Below are 6,815 nucleotides of genomic sequence, written 5' to 3' on the forward strand. Positions count from 1 at the left end.
CTTGTTTACAATCCAGTGCTGATCCTATAGTGCCACATCAGAAGTCCTAGAACCTGAGTATTTGGGCTTGAAGGGACTTCTTCAGGTGTCTGGCGAAACCTCCTCATTCTAAAGAAGAGGGAATTGAGTTCCAAAGAAGTAAAGTGATTTGCCTGAAAGCATAGAGCAAATTACTTATTGCAAAGAATTTGGAAGATACAATAATAAAAAAAAAGTTAATGATTATAAAGCTCTTATGCTCAGGCACTAACTGAGAGGTTTACATTTATTAACTCATTTTATCATCCCAATAGTGCAGTGACATAGGCACTGCTACTACCTCTATTTTACCAGTGAGGAAACATGGGCCGAGAAAGGCTGTCTGTTAAAGGTTGCACAGCTAGTAATCGGCAGAGCTAGGATTTGAATCCAGGCTGCCTGGTTTCCAAGGCTATTCCCTTACCTGCTTGGCTATGCTCTGGAAATAAGTGTTACTTGCCACCCAATATAACCACTATTAATATTTTTATGTGTCTTCTACGAAACAATTTTCTTTTATAAAATTGGGATCCTATGGTACATACTTTTTTTTTTTTTTTTTTAACCAAATAAGATCTTTTATTTGTCACCATTAAAGGTCTGAATTTTAAACACATTCTTGAACTGGTGGCTCATAGCTAGCTATCAGCTCGTTCAACTTTTGCACCTGTCTCATCTCCAGTAGCTTTTCCAGAATTACTGCCTTCATCATGAAGCTCCATGAGTTTTCCCAACTCAAACTTAGGCTTCTTCAGCATTTTTACTTTCCTAACAAACACATCATGGAGAGGGTAAATAGACTGGCAAGCCTTCTCTATGTCCTTTCCAATGCTGTCTGGAATCAGTTTATTGACCACTTCTTTCAAGTCATTTGTCTGCACCTCTTGGGTCATGATTTCCATCATTTTCTTCCGGATTTGATGGACCTGGTAGTGCTGAGCATAAGATGTCTTCCAAATCTGGTTGTTGTGTTTTTTAGTAAAACCAACACGGAACAGGCGGAGCAAATAACCATCTGTAGTCTTGACATCAACGTGAGCTTCAATCATGGTCTGCCATTTTTTGACCATTGGAGCACATTTTGTCATGGGTAAGATCCATGCCATGGAAGTTGGTCAAGCAGTTTTTGCCCTGAACATCCTTAGTAATTAGCTTGAATTTTCTAAATGCAACTTCATCATTCTGCAGATCAGCAAGGCTCCCTTCAAAAACATGACCCTGAGCCCATCAGATGCAACTTTGGTTCCTTGAGTCCTTGTGACTAGTGTTTTCCCAATGTTTCTTATATTGAACATAGCTGGTGCCTTTACATCACACCAATCTTTCTTAGAAAATGGATCAACCACTTTCTTCTTGGCTCCTTTTTTGCCACCTTTTGTAAGGCGCTTGTTCTTGCCGACCGCCAAGGTGCTGCTCAGAGAGCCAAAGGGGGTACATACATTTTTGAACTTCCTTTGTGTTGCTCAATATTATCTTGTGTAGCAAATTTTTATATTATTTGTCATTTTTGAAAAACAAAAGTTTTTTATCGCTTCCTAAAATTCTATAATATGAATATACATTGATTTATCTAGACGGCTCTTTAATGATTGGGCTTTTAGGTTATTTATAATTTGACATTAGCATAATCTATATTAAAGATTCCTGGTGGTGCAGTGGATTAAGTGTTGGACTGCTAACTAAAAGATCAGTAATTCGAATTCACCAGCTGCTCTCCAGGAGCTAGTTGTGGGAGACGGCGTCCATAAAGATTTACAATCTTGGAAACCCTGTAGGGCAATTTTACTGTGTCTGACAGGGTCTCTATGAGTCTTCACTGGCACTGGGTTTGGATAATTTACACTAAACCTGAGTGAATATCCAGGTCTATTTCTTTGCTAAAGTTTTGATTTGGATCGTCAGGGTAGATTCTCAGAGCCCTTGTTACTGAGTGCTAAATTGCTGCCCTGATGGGATTTATCAGATCATTCTTCCCTCTGGCAATGTGGAGGAGATGCTGGGGACACAGCTGAGTCTTTATTACCCGAAGACCAGACATGTTCGGACCACTGTACTGATTCAGACTCCGTGCCGGTCATTTACTGGCATGGCATGGAGTTAGGAATCAGCCTTTACTGCTGATTCCCAAAGGTGCCGTGGTCACTTTAAAGGAGGATGGACAGTAAGGATGCAGGGTATCAGCCAAGTGAGTCTTCCTGTCACCCCATCCTCCCAGGTGACGAGAAGAAATTAAATTGGGACTACTGAATGTACTGCTGTTGAGTTGCCTGCCCTCCACCCACACCAACTTAGGGTGAGCCAGCTACAGGGAAATGAAAAGCTGCCCAGTCCTGCTTAGCCTCATGATCAGTTGCGGAGCTGACCATTGTGATTCCCTAAGATTTTAATTGGCTGATATTTTGGAGGAGGTAGATCTCCAGGACTTTCTTAATAGTCTTAGTCTGAGAACTCTGCTGAAACCTAGTTAGCATAATAGCAACACACAAGCCTCCACTGGCAGATGGACACTGGTTGCACATGAGGTGCACTGGCTGGGAATTGAACCTGGGTCTCCTGCAGGAAAGGTGGACCACCACCTCCCCTCTAGTTCTGGTGACTGGGAAAAGTGTAATTGCTCTATGTCTCTGTTTTCCTACCCATAAAATGGGGCCAAATTAAAAAAAATCCCACTATCATGGCAACAGATGTAAGTCATTAATATTATGAGGGAAATAAATCATGAGACAGTTTCATTTTGGGATATTCATTAATTCACTATTTAATTCATTCAGCCAATTTTGAATGAGCACATACCAAGCTCCAGGCTATTCTGGGCTCTGTAGATACAGCAGTAAACAAAATAAACAAGGGTTTCCCCATAGAAGGGAGGAGATAGAGGAGAAACAAATACTCATTTAACATATGAGAATAAATGCATTAAACATAAACTTTGTTATTGTTGTTAAGTGTCGTTGAGTCGGTTCCCACCCATAGCGACCCTGTACAGGGTTTCCGAGGGTGTAAATCTTTATGGAAGTAGAAAGCCTCATCTTTCTCCCGCGGAGCAGCCGGTAGTTTCGAACTGCTGACCTTAAGGTTCGCAGCCCGATTCATAACCACTACGCTACCAGAGCTCCTTAAACTTTACTAATTTAAAACAATCAATAGCATCATCCTTGTCAATCTTGAAATACACATCTGTGAAGGCTCAAGTTCTGTTGAAGAGCACGCACCAGCAATTGACTTTTTTTTTTGAGCAACTTCTAAGTGAAGTTGTGGTATGGCGCTGTAGGATAAACACTGGACTGCAAGGTCACTTTGAACTGCAAGGATCAGCGGTTCAAATCCACCAGCCACTACTTGGAAAGCTTGCTATGAGTCGAAACCAACTTGACAGCACTGAACAACAACAACTAAGTGGCAGCGACTGAGTTAGGATTGCTGAGGGTCACAAAGCTTAGTCCTGCTCTTGGGGAACTTACCAATCATTGGGAGGAGAGGAGAACGACCTAAGTATTAGAATTGAACTCACCTCAGGCAGACAAGGAGCTCTGGTAGCCGAGTCACGCTGCTCACACAAAGGTCAGCTGCTCCATGGGATAAAGATGAGACATTTTGCTCCCATAAAACAGTCTTGGAAACACTATACAGAGTCGCTATGAGTCAAAACCGACTCTATAGCACACTGGCACCACCACCATTAGGCAGTCAACTAGCTGAAGCAAAGGTAGAGGATGAACTCATATTTGGCTCCTATCTGTATTGTGACAGGCACTACAGTGGCTCCCCTTCTCCTTCCCTATTCCCAACCCGTCTGTCCCCAGATGTCAGCATCCTGAAGCCTTTCCCAGTTTCCTAGCTGGGTATCTCTCCGCAGTCAGGGCAGATACACTTTTGTACTGCAAGGGCAAACTGTAGACATGATGGCTTTAGTTTTCAACGTTAATCCTCAACTTTCTTTCTCTCCCAGTGGTCATTGAGTCAAATCCACGTGTGTCAGAATAGAACTGCGTGTCATAGGGTTCCCAATGGCAAACAATTCGCAAGTAGATTCCCAAGCCATTCTTTCAAGGCAGCTCTAGGGGGACTTGAACCTCCAACCTTCTTGTTAACAGCTGACCCTGTGAACTGTTTGCACCACCCAAGGATCCCTAATCCTCAACTAGATCCTGTAATTTAGGTTAGCTGTCACCAGGTGGTAATAGGTGCCTTGGTTTGCATAGCAAGAGAACTTGATTTCCTTCTTCACACTTGAAAGGAGCCCTGGTACCATAATGAATTACCAGTTAGTTGGGCTGCTTACTGTAAGGTAAGCAATTTGGATCTTCCAGTTGCTCCATGGGAGGAAGAGGAGGCTCTTTGAAAGATTTACAGTATCAGAAGCCCGATACAGGTTGCCATGAGTTGGGACTGACTCCATGACACACAAGCGCTACCACCATGCTTCAAAATAAGCAGAAGAAATATCTTGTTGACTGTAATTTATTTGCTTGAAGACTATGGTTTAGCTATGTGTCTGCCACTTTGTTTTATGCCTGCTTTTCCTCCTTTTGCTCTCTGATGTCAATTTGAGACCCTTGAGAACAAAGGGGAGATGGCATTATGATTAGGGTCTTCTAATGGAGTCCTGGTGTATGCCCCAGACTGCAAAGCCGTGTGAGCTGCAAGGTCGGTGGGTCAAGCTCACCAGCCGCTCCTCAGAAACCCTATATATAGGGTCGCTATGGGTCAGAACTGACTCGATGGCACTTAACAACAACAACAAATGGACTTTTGGTGTGGCACGCTAGGATAAGCACTTGACTTCAAGGTCAACTTGAACCACAAGGTCAGTGGTTCAAACTTACCAGCTGTTCCTCAGAAACCCTATACAGGGTTGCTGTGAGTCAGAAGTGACTCGACGGCCCTTTACAACAACCAGGGTAATCCTGACCTTTAAGTCCTCTGCAGGTATAGGGTAGTGTGCTTTCTGGGGGAGTCCCTAATAGGATTCCTTTTTCTCTCTGTACCTAATCTTTTAAAATAATTTTTTGGGGAGACAAAGTTATTATTTTTTGTTTAATACTTGAGACAGAGTAGTTCTAAACATAAACAATTAACTGTATCTTTTGGAAAAATCTAGGCAGACCACGTAACAGTTTTGAAATAATATTTGATATATTACATTATTATTAAGTTTTTCTATGCCTGCTATCTAATATTAGACCAAAACATAGAGACAATAATATGAATTTGTAACTAAAACAAGAATCAAATGACTCTCTCATTAAATAAAATCTTTTAGCACCCCTTTTCATAAACAGAAAATTCTTTTGTAATTTTTCTATGAAGTTCTAAATTTTAGGAAGAGTTATTAGCCCAGGAATTTGTTCAATTTAAAAAAAACAATTCTTGTCTAAGCAATTAACTCTTTTACTCAGTAACCAAGGAATAATTTTGTCAAGTATGCTTGTTCTATGTGCTATTTGACGTGAAAGCTTTTAAAGATTTTTATGAATTAACCTATTAAACCTTTAGTTGCAAATAAACAAGAAACGGTCATATCAAACAAAAGCCATTAGCCAACTTTCTATTATTCCATGCCTTTGTTATAGATTTTTCACTGTACCACATCTGACTGTTGTTAAGGACCGTTGAGTCAGTTCCAACTCATTGCGGAAGGTACAGACTAGAAAAGAGAATTTTACTTAAGGTAGCGCCAGAGCATCAGAGTTAGGAGAGAGCTAGAGATGCCCCTGCTTCCTTAATATCTCTGCCTCTGTGTGGTCACAGGGCCGGCTCTGAGCATTCTTATTTCTCATGAACTCATTTCTTTGTAGCTGTGAGTTGGAATCGACTCGCTGCACTTAACAACAACAAAAAGGTCTGTAGTAGAGTGAGGGGCAAGAAAGGCAGAGACAGTAACAGAATGTGATTAGAACAGTGTGAAAATAGCTCAGGCAAGAGAGAAAAGGAGTTAGTTACCCAGCACCGAGGTTGACATGTTCAGAAAAGCCTTTGGGGCTTCGCTTGGGTGAGAAGGTTTCCATTGCAGCCAGGGTGACCTGGGGCTCTCTTTCACTGGGTTTTGGGGAAATATCAGCTCCCATCTGTCCACTGAGGAGAAATGCATATTATCATCTATCTGTCACAGAGGATGAGTTGCCTGAAAGGACTTTCATATGTTATATGTTGAGCCTTGAATCTCTTATACTTTGAAAATACAAGGGGGTTTCAAAACCTTCATGAAAAAATGGAATGACAAGATCTTGGAATTTCCTCACCAACTTTCTGAAGCCCCCTTGGACATCTTTTTGCACTGGCTGATTATTTTCTCATCAGAAATCTACCTAATTAGGGATAGCAACATTTGAATTAACTGTTAAGTGCCTTTCTTAATTTTTGGTTTTGTTTCTGCACAATTTAGAATTAGTGCTCTATAAGCACTCTTACCCATTTTTTATACCCAGTTCCTCATTATGCTTTTCCATTATGATTTCCTTTTAATATCGGCCCATGTTATCCTCTCTGGTAACCACTGTAGTCACAAGTAGCTGTTTAAATGTAAATCCATTAAATTATAATAAAAATAAGCAGTTTCTCAGGTGCTCTAGCTAGCTTTGAAGTGTTCCATTGGCCATGTGGTAAGTGGCTACCATATTGGACAGCCCAGAATTGTAGAGCATTTTCTTAAGTGCAGATTGCGTAGTGCTGCTGTTGACTGTCTGTAGGTCAGGTCTGTAACAGAAACTGCTTGCCTTAGTTTCCTATGGCTGCCATAGCAAATCAACACAAATTACTGGCATTAAAGTGGAGTTCTGGTGTGGCGCTGCAGAATA

The 6,815-nt window shown here is 41.3% G+C and overlaps 1 pseudogene; it reads right to left on the minus strand.

Moving 5' to 3' along the window:
• Positions 1-625: 625 nt before the first annotated feature.
• LOC102823698 lies at positions 626-6,026 on the minus strand (annotated as a pseudogene).
• Between the last annotated feature and the right edge of the window lie 789 nt (positions 6,027-6,815).

Source organism: Chrysochloris asiatica, unplaced genomic scaffold (assembly GCF_000296735.1).
Source record: "Chrysochloris asiatica unplaced genomic scaffold, ChrAsi1.0 scaffold00050, whole genome shotgun sequence".
NCBI classification, from domain to species: Eukaryota; Metazoa; Chordata; class Mammalia; order Afrosoricida; family Chrysochloridae; genus Chrysochloris; species Chrysochloris asiatica.